Here is a 16385-nt window from a genome sequence, read left to right on the forward strand (position 1 = left end):
AGTTAAGTGCCCCCTTACTGCTGCATCTCCATTTGTGCCTACCAGTGGTCCCATATAGCATGTTAATATAGTGCCTCCTTTAGGCCCTACACATTAATAACGATGCTGTTAGAGTCCCCTGCACACGGGTTGTGCCATTTTGATGCCCTGTGCCCACACAGTAGTAATGTTACCGATTTGTGCCCTTACACAGTAGTAGTGCTCCCCTCTTTGTGCCCTTACACAGTCGTAGTGTCTCATTTGTGAGCACCACACACACACACACACACACACATACTTACCTTTTGTAACAATGAATAAAAAAATGAAATTCTCACAAGCTTGAACAGTTTTTCAGATAGACTCACTTTAACCCCTTGGCATCACATATACTTTTGGCCTTTATGCCAAACTCATTTGCTTTCTATTGTCCATTCCTGGAGCCATAACTTTTATATTATTTTGATAGCATAGTCATATAAGGGCCCTTTTTTGTCCTGAGATGTATTTCTTAGTGGCATCATGTTGCGGTACATATACATTTTTCATAAACTATTATTAACCCTTTATGGGAAGAACTATAAAGAAAACAGTTTTATGCTATTTATCATGCTACCCAAAAAAAATGTTGACTTTATTCCGTTGGTGAGCATGAATATGGCGATACAAAATTTATTTTGCTTTATTTCTGTTTTATTATTTTACACAATAAACACATTTGGTTATACAATTTTCAATCAGCGTTTTTTTGCATGGCAAGTTGGAGTTTTTATTGGTACCATTTTGTGGTACATGCATCTTTTTGATTACTTTTTATTGCACTCTTTAAGAGGCAAAATGAAAAAAATGCAATTCTGAATTTGTTTTACTTTTTTAAATACCGTTCATCATTTAGTATACTTGTCATGATATTTCTTTTATATAGGTCGGTATGATCATGCTAAAGCTAAATTTATACAGGTCTGTTTTTATTTTTAGTCACAATATTGTAACACCCAAGGCACTTATGAAGACCTCCCAGCTGGGGAGGCTCGTTCCGCTGAGGAGGAGGAGAGACAGGAACTGGAATATGAGGAGACTGAAACCGTGATGGACTTTGGACCTGATATTCTTGGTGTGGGTAAGACGTGTGATGTTCCAAACTCTGACTCTGTCCCAGACACCACCAGGTTAACTCAGTGTGCCATCAGGGAAATGTATCGTCCCTGTCTACAAGAACAGATCCACATGTCTGTGTTTAGGTGGACCTTCCCAGTGACTGTGTTGGCCAGAGCACGACTGATAGTGTAACACGTGCTTATGTGTCGTGGGGACGGCACATCAGGAACAAAAGTGTCGTCTGAGAATCAAGTACCATGGGGCTGCCACTGCCAAGAGGTTGTGGAAAGACTCAGTTCTGACAAGTTGAAACAGCAACATTTCCAGAGCTAGCAAACTGGCAATGTGGGTGTTTAGCATTTGCGCCCCTGGGTGGGTGGACATTTCTGCTTTCTGGGAAACATCTGGGGCAGTGACAACTGAACATTGCACTTGGACAATGAACCAGACGTGGTTGTTGACTGTTTTGTGTGTGTGTGCAACTGCAGGTTGTGGGCAGGAGGCATCAGCGCCTAATTCATGTTCAGCAGATTGGGAAGGTTGTAACACAGGGGAAGGGACAGTGGTTTTACCATGAGACAAAGAATTTGTACCCAGGCATTCCGCCCACCTACTGGGGTGCTTGGCTGCCATGTGCTTTTGAAGGCTGGATGTGCTCAGATTGGCAGTGTTCTTACCTCTTCTCAGCTTGGTTTGGCAGATCATGCAAATTAGAGTTGTATTGTCAGAACGAATTCCAGAAAAAACTGTCATACAGGGGAAAACGAATTTCCGAAAAAAACTGTCATATCGTGGAACAACACACCCTTGGCCTGTTATCTAGCCAAGTGCGGGGGCTATGAGGAACAGTTGACTGCGTTTCCCCTCTGGTCAAACCACTACCTCCTCTTGTTTGTTTTTGTGCTACGGACCAATCTTTGTCTGCACTGCTGTGCTCGCTAAGCGTGCCACTGTGCCAGGTTGGATCAGTGGCATCATTATCAACCACATCATTTAACAATTCCCCAATCTGATCCTCCTTGACTTGTGATTTTAGACTGACCTGATGGCAATTGTGCATCATGATTATCCTCCACGTCTTCAGACATGAATTGTCCTTCCTCAACGTGGCTTTCTCCTGGCTGTGGGTGCTCAAATGTTTGGACATCACTGCACTCCAACTCTTCATGACCCTCTTTAATGGTGCACGTTGAGAGGCCCGACAAATTATAAGGGAATGTAAACAGTTCCTCAGCGTGACCAGCGTTGCGGTCATATGACTCATGGGACTCTTGATGGCATTGTAAAGTGATGGGGAATATGTATTTCACCATCTGGCTAACTATTTGGCATGAGGGAAAGACCTCCTGAAAGTAGGAGTGAGAGCTCTCCCAAATGTATAATACAGGGTCACATGAGTTCCCTTACCAAACTCAGGTTTCAAGGCACCTGCTGGCACTCTGCTAATTGTCAGCATAATGACATGGCGGTGGACATGGCGGTGGTAGCAGGCAAAGCCCAAAATTCAAATGGGCATGTTTTAGCTGATGTTGTACAGTGATGGGAAATATGTATTCCACTATCTTGCTAACTATTTGGCATGAGGGAGGGTCCTCCCAAATGTAGGAGTGAGAGCCCTCACAAGTGATGAAGTAAAAACTAAAGCCAAAACGCTCAGTGTGAACATATGCTAAAGGGGAGGTAATAATTTTTTTTTTTTTTTTCATTTTTATTTTGCGCTATATACTGTACATGTAATTGTGAAGGAAATAATGCTTCTTCCCTTTAAAAAAAAATTTTGGTTTGGTAGGTCTTTTTAAAAAGCCGTAAAACCAGTGCAATTCCCAAATACCATATGTGAGTCAGAAAGGCATGCAGGTATCTTCTCCATGCTGTTCCCATTTAGTTTTAGCTCTTTCTCATCAAATTCAGCTTTTTTTCCCATGCCCTCAGACCTGTTTGTTGGGTCCAGCAGAAAAATATTCAGCTTTCCCATTGACTTGCATTGGATTCGTTATTCGGTACGAATACGCGAATATTAGAAATTATTTGTGCTGACTTTCCCGAATCTGAATATTTCACTATTTGATCATCACTAGCCTTAGTGTGTTTTAAAATGATTTAATCTAAATCTATGGGAAGCCTTTAATCAAGTACAGTTAGGTCCAGAAGTACATAAATTACAGGTCTTTAATATGCTGCTGCTTTTTTTTTAAGGGAACAAAAATGCATTTGGAAGCTGTTGATGTGAATCCACAGAAAAGAAACAGATGATCATTAGGCTGAAAAAAGAAGATATCCATCAAAGCGATAGTAGAAATGTTTGGAGTGGCCAAATCAACCGTTTGGCACATTCTGCAAAAAAAAGAGCATACTGGTGAGCTTGGGGATTCAAAAAGGCATGGACATCCACGGAAGACAACAGTGGTGGGGGATTGCAGAATGTTTCCCATGGTGAAGGAAAACCCCTTTCACAAGATCCACCCCAGTGAAGAACACTCTGCAGGAAGAGTTTCGGTATCTAAGTCTGCTATAAAGATTTCATGAGAGCAAATATAGATGGTTCACCATAAAGTGCAAACCATTAATCAACATTAAAAATAGAAAGGCCAGATTAAACTTTGCCAAAAAACATCTAAAAAAGCCAGCCCAGTTCAGGAAAAGCACTATTTGGACAGAAGAAACTAAGATCAACCTAATCCGATCAATAATCGGAAGAAATAAGTATGGAGAAGGCTTGGAACAGTTCATTATCCAAAGCACAACACATACTCTATAAAACATGGTGTAGGCATTTTGATGGTATGTAGTTATGGGTGAACCCATGGATGTTGGGTCCGGCTGAACATTTTAAAAAAGTTTGATTCGGGTACCAGAACAGTACTTGAACTTGAACCCGGACCTAAACATCCGGTGTTTCCCATGCTGCCATCTGTGTGACAATGTGACAAACACCGGCTCTGATCGGTGGTAGGTTCTTTACAGCCAGTCAGAGCACTGCAGTTACCATGCTGTCATACAGATGACAGCATGTGAGCCAACAGCTGTGACCGGCTGTAAATGGGTTACCGCCTGTCAGGCGTCAGCTGATGAGAGTACTACTCTCATTATCGTGCACCCGGTCTGCTGATAGCAGCAAGATCAAGCATACGATGATAAGAGTATTCATCAGCCGGCGCCTGTGCAATTAATAAATACAATTTTAAAAATGTTGTGGGGCCCCCTCTATTTTTACTAACCAGCGCAGGCGGCCCTCAGCTGTTAGCGTTACCTTGCCTGGTTATCAAAACATAGAAGGGTCCCCATGTTGTTTTTTTTTAACTATTTAAAAAGTCCCTTCCATTTCTGACAACCAGCCAAGCTGAAGCTGTGGGCTGGTACTCTCACACTGGAAAGGGGACATGGATATTGTCCCTCCCCATCCTAGAAATAACAACCCGCAGCCACCCTCGGAACTTCACACTTGGGGTGGTGGTAAGGTAATATTTCTGGAGTTGATGTCAGCCTTGTAATGTCAGCTGACATCAAGCCCACAGGTTAGTAATAGAAAGGTGTCTATAAGGCAACCCCATTAACTAACTCCATAGTCAAATGTAATAATAACACAGGCACAGAGAAAGGTCCTTTATTTTAATTAAATGCACCAACTTCTTTATTTGAAAGAGACACTCCTCACCCTCTTTCACCTATTACTGTAAAATTAAATATAATAAAACACTATGTTCCTTACCTCTCCGACCATAATCCATATGTCCAACTCTGTTACATCTGGATTTAATGGCTGAGCAGTGGAAAGATGTGACCGGTCAGTTGTGAATTCATTAGACACTGAGCTGAGCCTGAGAACTCAGCTGCAGCGCTGACGTCAATAAGCTGAGTTCATAGTCGATGGACTCCGGTGACCTCACTGACATCAGGACTCGTGAGAAAGTTTATGGGACATGGATTATCTTTGTACAGGTGAGGAATATAGTGTTTTATTATTTTTTGTTTTACAGAAATAAATAGGTGAAAGAGGGTGGGCAGTGTTTCTTTCAAATAAAGGAGTCTGTTTTTTCATTTCAAATAAAGGACTTTTCTCTGTGTTTGTGTTTTTATTACATTTAACTGTGTAGATAGTAATGTGGGTGTCTTATAGATGGCTCTCCTTTACTAACCTGACATAACAAATCTGACATGAACCCCACAAATATTACCTCACTTACCACAGCACCAGGCAAGTGGGCTGAGCTGGGAAAAACACCAGAATTATACCTTTTCTGGGGTGACTGCGGGCTGCTATTTTTTAGGATGGGGAAATATGGCTCCTTCCCAGTTTGAGAATACCAACCTCCGGCTTTCTCCTTTAGCTTGGCTGGTTGTCAAAAATGGGGGGGACTCAATGCTGATTTTTTAATCATTATTTATTTAAATAAGTGAAACAAACGATGGTCAAAGCTGCTTGCTCACACACTGTCATCTGTGTATGACAGCATGGGAACCGCAGAACTCTGACTGGCGGTAACAAACTTACCGCCGATCACAGCACGGCACTAGGTGTTCAGTACAGACCCCGAACTTTACCATTCGGGTTTGCCCATCCATGACTTTCTAATGATACTGAGTCACCAGTGTTTACTGAAGTTACTGAAGACAGAAGCAGTCGGATGAATTCTGAAGTGTTCAGGGCTATACTTTTGGCTTAGATTAAACCAAATGCAGCAATGTTAACTGGACAGTGCTTCACAGTACAGATGGACAATACCCAAAACATACTGTAAATGCAACCCAAGAGATTTTTAAAGGTAAACAATTGGAATATTCAGCAATGTGCAAATCAATCACTAGATCTCAACCCCATCGAGCATTTCACATGCTTAAGATGAAAATGAAGGCACAATGATTCACAAACAATCAACAACTGAAGTCAGCTGCAGTAAAAGTTTGGCAAAGCATCACAAAGGAGGAAACCCATTGAAGGGTGATGTCCTTGGCTTCCAGACTTAAGACGGTCATTGCCTGCAAAGGATTCCCTACAAAGTATTAAAAATGAACATTTTATTTATGGTAAAGGTAATTTCTCCAATTACTTTTGAGCCCCTAAAATGAGGGGCTTTGTAGAAAAGTGGTTGCAATGCCTAAATGTTACACGGGATATTTTTGTTCAACCTTTTAAACTGAAGCTGAAAGTTTACAATAGTGGCATGCAGAGCCAAAGTCATGAGGATTCAGTCAGTCAAAATATTTCTGGACCTAACTGTGTAATTGCATTAAATATTAATGTTAATAATATATGCTAACTAGTAAAACAAGAATTAAATTTTGCAACACATATAAAGAAGATTGTTATTTTTTCAATCATTTACCTAGAGCAGACCAGGGCAATCTGTGGCCCGCGTGCCTTCCCCATCCCTGTAGCTGTTATTTTGTTGGCTAAGGTCAGGGATAGCAAAAGGGCTGGAAAAAGTGGTCCATTGGCTCCACGCTATGGCTGCCCTCCCCACACCAGTCCAACGTTACAATTTAAGCAGTATATGCAACTTCAGGATACAAGTTCTGTTGAATATAATGGTGTAGTATGGAGCTGTAGTCTTCCTCCTCTATAGTTCAGCTTGTGCAACTGAGTGTACGAGGCATGGTGATGTCCCCAGATCACGACTGCTGTGGAGTGTCAGTCTGCACAGAGCAAAGACCTGAGTAGCGCACCAGGGGGATGGCGGCAAGGTGGGTAGTGTTTCTTTTTTTTTGCCATTTTTTTTTGGGGGGGAGAATTTGCTGCAGGTGATCATAATGTTTAGGGGTCATCATTCTGTATCTGGGATTACACTGTTTGGGAAACTATGTGGCCTTGATACTGTGTGATGGGCTGTGGGAGCCATCATTCTGTATTGGGGAGATGTGTGGGGAAGTATACTGTGGTTAAAGGATGTGGCATTATTGGCTATAATGCAAGGGCTGAATAACAGGAGCAGTCTGATTTTACTTCTTTTTAGAAACTTTAGAAAAATCAGTCAATTATATGACTTTAATCTTCTTAATAATAAGCAACAACATTAATATAAAATAATGATAATATTAATATTAAGCAGTATTTGGCTCTCCGCAACAATCACGGTCTCTCATGTGGCCTCCTGGGAAAATTAATTGCTCAGCCCTGACCTAGAGTATAATCCTGGATTTTTAAACTACAAACGTGTCTAATATATTATCTCCACCTATTTACCCATTGCAATGATGTGACTTTGGAACGTTTGTGTCAAAACATCAATATTATATTTGGCACCAAAAAAAATACTAGCTTACTAATAAAAGGCACTGTGAATAAGCAAACAAAAGCGGGTCTTGTATTCATCAAGGGGAATTTAATTAGGCCAAAGGTTATACTCAATACAGGACTAGTTTGTGTTAAATCTATATTTTAATTGTTGGAACTAAAAAGTGTATCTCTTATTGAAAAGTTACATCTTCAGCATCAAAAATGTTATTATTATTAGTCCAGGAAGTTTTAATGCAAGTTTTAAAGCAAGTTCTATGCAAGCCATTGAGCCAGTAAGCAATGCTGGCAGATTTCAATTCCAAAGCTTGCAATTGAAGTGAATGCAACTATAATGCAGTTGGCATGACCCAGGATAAGTAATACATTGCATTTGCAAAATGACCCAACTTCTGTTAGAATTTAAAGGTTAGGTTATAAAAGAGCTTCACAAATTGGATAATGCGCCATTAAAATGATATTTAACTTAGAAAGTAATTTTCTTTATGAACCCTTTTTTCTTATTTTTGTGAATCACCTCCTCATCTTTCCGCAATCTCAAGGAGCACATTTTTTTTTTAATTTCAAACGTGCATCAGGAGTTATACATAATGCAAAGGCCGTGATGTAACGAATCACATTTGTATGAAGAAAAAAACTTGAAGAATAAGGTAATTCTTTCATGAGATTTCATTTTAAATCACCAAAATAAAGTTTTGAGTATTGAATAGACATCTAGAGGGATCTAATGTAATCTACAGAAAGCTATATATACTTTCAAACAAAACGATTAGCTGTTTCATTGCCAAGCGTTTATAGATGATATCTTCCGATTCATTTTTCTGTAATCTGGCAATTGGAAATTATCTATTTTACACAAGATTTGTAAGGATTAGATGAGATTTGTAATGGTCAATGCAGAGCGAATAGAAAAGGCGATTGACAGCGGCCGCCCTGCCTATGAATCCCAGCCCCGCACTGTGCATAATGCATAACACACTGCGGGGCTGGGATTCCCAAGGTGGGTGGCCGCACTGGCCGCACAGGTGCAGTCTGCAAGCCTGGCTGTGACGTCAGATGGCCAAAGCTCACTGCGCCTGCGCCAGACAGTACAACACAGCGCAGACGCCGGATTTCATGCGAAAACAGCACGGAGGGGGGCGGCGCCCGGAGCCCCTGAATATTTGAGTGACGGCAGTGTGGCGTTTCAAGCAGGGGGGTGAGGACCTACCTCCCTGGCGAAAGACAGGTATTTTGGAGAAGTAATAAAACGCTTTATTTTGGGAATACATGCACCAAAAACTAAAAGAGCCACCTTGTTGGAATGCAGCATTACTGCTGCACAAGGTGGCTCTTTTAGTTTATAACGGCTGGAGGGGGTGACAGCGGCCCTTTAAATCCACCCAATAGTACAAAACTGTCTGCCAGTGATTACTTTCTATTTTGAAACCTGAATACATTTCTCCATGTGCAACGATTTCCAGCAATTGAGGCAGTAATGGTTTTTGCAGCAGCAAGAAGTCTCCTATACTGAGGGCATCTGATCACTGGACGTGACACGGAATAATTGTCTTGACGTCAAGAGGGATTACATTGAAAAGTAGTACGTTCAATTTTCTCAGAAAATGTTGTTTTTATATTCAGATAGATAATTTATTCCACACGCCTAGTAGGCATTACTTGCCAGAACAAAAATTGAGGCTAGTTTAATAAGGTATTTACGAATTCTGACATAAAACACCTTAATAAGTTGCAATATTTTACCACAACTTGGAAATTGTCAGCCAGCTTAGCCAATATGAGTGTATCAAGGGCTGGAGAGGACGCGACTACGCCCGCCTTTCAAATTTATGAACAGTTGCACTACTGCAGTACATTTCTGGCAGAGGTGCAGGACAGTTTAGAGATTAGCCTAATTGTTTAAGTGGCATGAAAGTCTTAATTAATTAGTTGCATCATATTCCAGTGAGCTCATTCATTAACCCCTTCATGACCTTGGGATTTTCCGTTTTTCCGTTTTCGTTTTTCACTCCCCTCCTTCCCAGAGCCATAACTTTTTTATTTTTCTGTCAATATGGCCATGTGAGGGCTTATTTTTTGCGGGACGAGTTGTACTTTTGAAGGACATCATTGGTTTTACCATGTCGCGTACTAGAAAAAGGGAAAAAAATTCCAAGTGCGGTGAAATTGCAAAAAAAGTACAATCCCATGTGTGTTTTTTGTTTGGCTTTTTTGCTAGATTCACTAAATGCTAAAACTGACCTACCATTATGATTCTCCATGCCATTTCAAGTTTATAGACACCAAGCATGTCTAGGTTATTTTTTATCTAAGTGGTGAAAAAAAATTCCAAACTTTGCTAAAAAAAAAATTGCTCCATTTTCCGATACCTGTAGCGTCTCCATTTTTCGTGATTTGGGGTCAGGTGAGGGCTTATTTATTGCGTGCCAAGCTGACATTTTTAATGATACCACATTTCTGCCGATACATTCTTTGGATCGCCCGTTATTGCATTTTAATGCAAAGTCGTGGTGACCAAAAAAACATAATTCAGGTGTTTCGATTTTTTTTCTCGCTACGCCATTTAGCAATCAGGTTAATCCTTTTTTTTATTGATAGATCGGGCGATTTCAAAATGGCAATACCAAATATGTGTATGTTTGATTTTATTTTTAATTGTTTTATTTTGAATGGGACGAAGGGGGGTGATTTAAAGTTTTGTATTTTTCTTATTTATTTCATATTTTTTTAAACATTTTTTTTTACTTTTGCCATGCTTCAATAGCCTCCATGGGAGGCTACAAGCTGGCATAGCCTGATCGGCTCTGCTACATAGCAGCGATCATCAAATCGCACCTATGTAGCTGAATTACAGGCTTGCTATGAACGCTGACCACAGGGTGACGCTCACAGCAGGCTGGTATCAGCAACCATAGAGGTCTCAAGGAGACCTCTGGTTACTATGCCGACGCGTCGCTGACCCCCGATCATGTGACAAGGGTCGGCAATGTGCGCATTTCCGGCCAGATAGCCGAAAGCGGTAGTTAAATGCCGCTGTCAGCGTTTGACAGCGGCAGTTAGCAAGTTAATAGCGGCGGGTGGATCGCGATTCCACTCACCGCTAGTGCGTGCACATGTCAGCTGTACAAAACAGCTGACATGTCGCGGCTTTGATGTGGGCTCATCACCGAAGCCCACATCAAAGCAGGGGATCTGACCTCGGTCGTACTATCCCTGTCCGAGGTCAGAAATGGTTTAAAGAGGCTATCCGACTCCCAATCTAATTTTTTTAAGCTAATTCGTGCTGTTTATGTTATGATCCGGTGACCTTGGAGCCGCATGGAACTTTCTCTGAGTTGGTGGAACCTGTGCTGACCGCAAATCCTGAACTTAACACCGCAACTAGAAGTAGCCGTGGGGTGTGCCTAACAAATCCTAGACACCTCGACACAGCCGGAGGACTAAATACCGCTATAGATGGAAATAGGAAATCTACCTTGCCTCAGAGCAGAACCCCAAAGGATAGGCAGCTCCCCACAAATATTGTCTGTGAGTAGTAGAGGAAAAGACACACGCAGGCAGGAAACAGGATTTAGCAAAAGAGGCCACTCTAGCTAAAATAGGAAAGAATAGGACAGAATACTAAGCGGTCAGTATTAAAACCCTTCCAAAAATATCCACAGCAGAAAATACAAAAAATTCCACCATCTAACTAAAGATGTGGAGCGTATATCTGCAACTCCAGAGAATCCAGCAAGACTGAGAAAACACTGACACAATCTAAGCTGGACAAGAGAAAACAAATGAATAGCACAGAATTATGAAGCACACAGCATGTGTGCCACAGAAACAAAAACCAGACACTTATCTTTGCTGAATTGGCAGCAAGGCAGGAGGAACCAGACAAAGATCCAAAACCTCCCAGAACCATGGACAACTGGCAAGGACTAATGAATGCTGCACACCTAAATATTCCAGTCAAAACTGCAATCAGCAGATACACCTGGCCAGGACTGTAACTCAGGGACAACTGCATTACCACCTACAACCACTGGAGGGAACCCAAAAGCAGAATTCACAACATGTTTAGTGGTATAACACACCCCTATACATTTTGTTTTTTGCTTCTGCCTTTTGTTCCTCCTGAATTTCACATCACTCCCTGCCCCAACTTAGTTTACCTGCGGCTCTACCAAACTTGACTGCTCCCTGTGCTTTATTATCTAACTTCACAGTCAGAGCTGGCACCACCCAGGCTCTGTATCCAGACCCGCCCTCTGTCAGCCCACTAAACACTCATTGGCTGTCAGTAATCTGCCCCTCTATCATCACTCCAATATTGGAAAAAACAGAGAAGTTTCCTATCTTTGGAAAGCAGCACATCAGTGCACTCCACATCGCATCCACAGTGGTGATAGAGCGTCACATGTCCCCACATCACATCCACAGTGGTGATAGAGCTTCACATGTCCCCACATCACATCCACAGTGGTGATAGAGCTTCACATGTCCCCACATCACATCCACAGTGGTGATAGAGCTTCACATGTCCCCACATCACATCCACAGTGGTGATAGAGCGTCACATGTCCCCACATCACATCCACAGTGATGATAGAGCGTCACATGTCCCCACATCACATCCACAGTGGTGATAGAGCGTCACATGTCCCCACATCACATCCACAGTGGTGATAGAGCTACACATGTCCCCACATCACATCCACAGTGGTGATAGAGCGTCACATGTCCCCACACAACATCCACAGTGGTGATAGAGCGTCACATGTCCCCACATCACATCCACAGTGGTGACAGAGCTTCACATGTCCCCACATCACATCCACAGTGGTGATAGAGCGTCACATGTCCCCACATCACATCCACAGTGGTGATAGAGCGTCACATGTCTCCACATCACATCCACAGTGGTGATAGAGCATCACATGTTCCCATATCACATCCACAGTGGTGATAGAGCGTCACATGTCCCCACACCACATCCACAGTGGTGATAGAGCGTCACATGTTCCCATATCACATCCACAGTGGTGATAGAGCGTCACATGTCCCCACATCACATCCACAGTGGTGACAGAGCTTCACATGTCCCCACATCACATCCACAGTGGTGATAGAGCGTCACATGTCTCCACATCACATCCACAGTGGTGACAGAGCGTCACATGTCTCCACATCACATCCACAGTGGTGATAGAGCTACACATGTCCCCACATCACATCCACAGTGGTGATAAAGCGTCACATGTCCCCACACAACATCCACAGTGGTGATAGAGCGTCACATGTCCCCACATCACATCCACAGTGGTGACAGAGCTTCACATGTCCCCACATCACATCCACAGTGGTGATAGAGCGTCACGTGTCCCCACATCACATCCACAGTGGTGATACAGCGTCACATGCCCCCACATCACATCCACAGTGGTGATAGAGCGTCCCCTGTCCCCACATCACATCCACAGTGGTGATACAGCGTCACATGCCCCCACATCACATCCACAGTGGTGACAGAGCGTCACATGTCCCCACATCACATCCACAGTGGTGATAGAGCGTCACATGTCCCCACATCACATCCACAGTGGTGATAGAGCGTCACATGTCCCCACATCACATCCACAGTGGTGATAGAGCGTCACATGTCCCGACATCACATCCACAGTGGTGATAGAGCGTCACATGTCCCCACATCACATCCACAGTGGTGATAGAGCATCACATGTCCCCACATCACATCCACAGTGGTGATAGAGCGTCACCTGTTCCCACATCACATCCACAGTGGTGATAGAGCGTCACATGTCCCCACATCACATCCACAGTGGTGATAGAGCGTCACATGGCCCCACATCAAATTCACAGTGGTGATAGAGCGTCACATGTCCCCACATCACATCCACAGTAGTGATAGAGCTTCACATGTCTCCACATCACATCCACAGTGGTGATAGAGCGTCACATGAACCCACATCACATCCACAGTGGTGATAGAGCGTCACATGTCCCCACATCACATCCACAGTGGTGATATAGCGTCACATGTCCCCACATCACATCCACAGTAGTGATAGAGCTTCACATGTCTCCACATCACATCCACAGTGGTGATAGATCATCACATGTCCCCACATCACATCCACAGTGGTGATAGAGCGTCACATGCCCCACATCACATCCACAGTGGTGATAGAGCGTCACATGTCCCCACATCACATCCACAGTGGTGATAGATCATCACATGTCCCCACATCACATCCACAGTGGTGATAGATCATCACATGTCCCCACATCACATCCACAGTGGTGATAGAGCGTCACCTGTTCCCACATCACATCCACAGTGGTGATAGAGCGTCACATGTCCCCACATCACATCCACAGTGGTGATAGAGCGTCACATGTCCCCACATCACATTCACAGTGGTGATAGAGCGTCACATGTCTCCACATCACATCCACAGTGGTGATAGAGCCTCACATGTCCCCACATCACATCCACAGTGGTGACAGAGCATCAAATGTCCCCACAACACATCCACAGTGGTGATAGAACTTCACATGAACCCACATGACATCCACAGTGGTGATAGAGCTTCACATGTCCCCACATCACATCGACAGTGGTGATAGATCATCACATGTCCCCACATCACATCCACAGTGGTGATAGGGCTTGACATGAACCCACATGACATCCACAGTGGTGATAGATCGCCACATGTCCCCACAACCCATCCACAGTGGTGATAGATCATCACATGTCCCCACATCACATCCACAGTGGTGATAGAGCTTCACATGAACCCACATGACATCCACAGTGGTGATAGATCGCCACATGTCCCCACATCACATCCACAGTGGTGAAAGAGCATCACATGTCCCCACATCACATCCACAGTGGTGATAGAGCGTCACATGTCCCCACATCACATCCACAGTGGTGATAGAACTTCACATGTCCCCACATCACATCCACAGTGGTGATAGAGCGTCACATGTCCCCACATCACATCCACGGTGGTGATAGAGCATCACATGTCCCCCACATGACATCCACAGGGGTGATAGAGCGTCACATGTCCCCACATCACATCCACAGTGGTGATAGAGCATCACATGTCCCCACATCACATCCACAGTGGTGATAGAGAGTCACATGTCCCCACATCACATCCACAGTGGTGATAGAGCTTCACATGTCCCCACATCACATCCACAGTGGTGATAGAGCTTCATATGTCTCCACATCACATCCACAGTGGTGATAGAGCCTCACATGTCCCCACATCACATCCACAGTGGTGATAGAGCGTCACATGTCTCCACATCACATCCACAATGGTGATAGAGCCACACATGCCCCCACATCACATCCACAGTGGTGACAGAGCATCAAATGTCCCCACATCACATCCACAGTGGTGATAGAACTTCACATGAACCCACATGACATCCACAGTGGTGATAGAGCTTCACATGTCCCCACATCACATCCACAGTGGTGATAGATCATCACATGTCCCCACATCACATCCACAGTGGTGATAGAGCTTGACATGAACACACAAGACATCCACAGTGGTGATAGATCGCCACATGTCCCCACATCACATCCACAGTGGTGATAGAACTTCACATGTCCCCACATCACATCCACAGTGGTGATAGAACTTCACATGAACCCACATCACATCCACAGTGGTGATAGAGAGTCACATGTCCCCACATCACATCCACAGTGGTGATAGAGCGTCACATGTCCCCACATCACATCCACAGTGGTGATAGAGCTTCACATGTCCCCACATCACATCCACAGTGGTGATAGAACTTCACATGTCTCCACATCACATCCACAGTGGTGCTAGAGCATCACATGTCTCCACGTCACATCCACAGTGGTGATAGAGCGTCACATGAATCCACATCACATCCACAGTGGTGATAAAGCGTCACATGTCCCCACATCACATCCACAGTGGTGATAGAGCGTCACATGTCCCCACATCACATGCACAGTGGTGATAGAGCGTCACATGTCTCCACATCACATCCACAGTGGTGATGGAGCTTCACATGTCTCCACATCACATCCACAGTGGTGATAGAGCATCTCATGTCCCCACATCACATCCACAGTGGTGATAGAGCGTCACATGTCTCCACATCACATCCACAGTGGTGATAGAACTTCACATGAACCCACATGACATCCACAGTGGTGATAGAGCTTCACATGTCCCCACATCACATCCACAGTGGTGATAGATCATCACATGTCCCCACATCACATCCACAGTGGTGATAGAGCTTGACATGAACCCACATGACATCCACAGTGGTGATAGATCGCCACATGTCCCCACATCACATCCACAGTGGTGATAGAACTTCACATGTCCCCACGTCACATCCACAGTGGTGATAGAACTTCACATGAACCCACATCACATCCACAATGGTGATAGAGAGTCACATGTCCCCCACATGACATCCACAGGGGTGATAGAGCGTGACATGTCCCCACATCACATCCACAGTGGTGATAGAGCGTCACATGTCCCCACATCACATCTACAGTGGTGATAGAGCTTCACATGTCCCCACATCACATCCACAGTGGTGATAGAACTTCACATGTCTCCACATCACATCCACAGTGGTGATAGACCATCACATGTCTCCACATCACATCCACAGTGGTGATAGAGCGTCACATGAACCCACATCACATCCACAGTGGTGATAGAGCGTCACATGTCCCCACATCACATCCACAGTGGTGATAGAGCGTCACATGTCCCCACATCACATGCACAGTGGTGATAGAGCGTCACATGTCTCCACATCACATCCACAGTGGTGATAGAGCTTCACGTGTCTCCACATCACATCCACAGTGGTGATAGAGCATCACATGTCCCCACATCACATCCACAGTGGTGATAGAGCTTCACATGTCCCCACATCACATCCACAGTGGTGATAGAGCATCACATGTCCCCACATCACATCCACAGTGGTGACAGAGCGTCACATGTCTCCACACCACATCCAATTGTGGTGA

The sequence above is a fragment of the Ranitomeya imitator genome, chromosome 3 (genome assembly GCF_032444005.1).
Source record: "Ranitomeya imitator isolate aRanImi1 chromosome 3, aRanImi1.pri, whole genome shotgun sequence".
In the NCBI taxonomy this organism is placed as follows: Eukaryota; Metazoa; Chordata; class Amphibia; order Anura; family Dendrobatidae; genus Ranitomeya; species Ranitomeya imitator.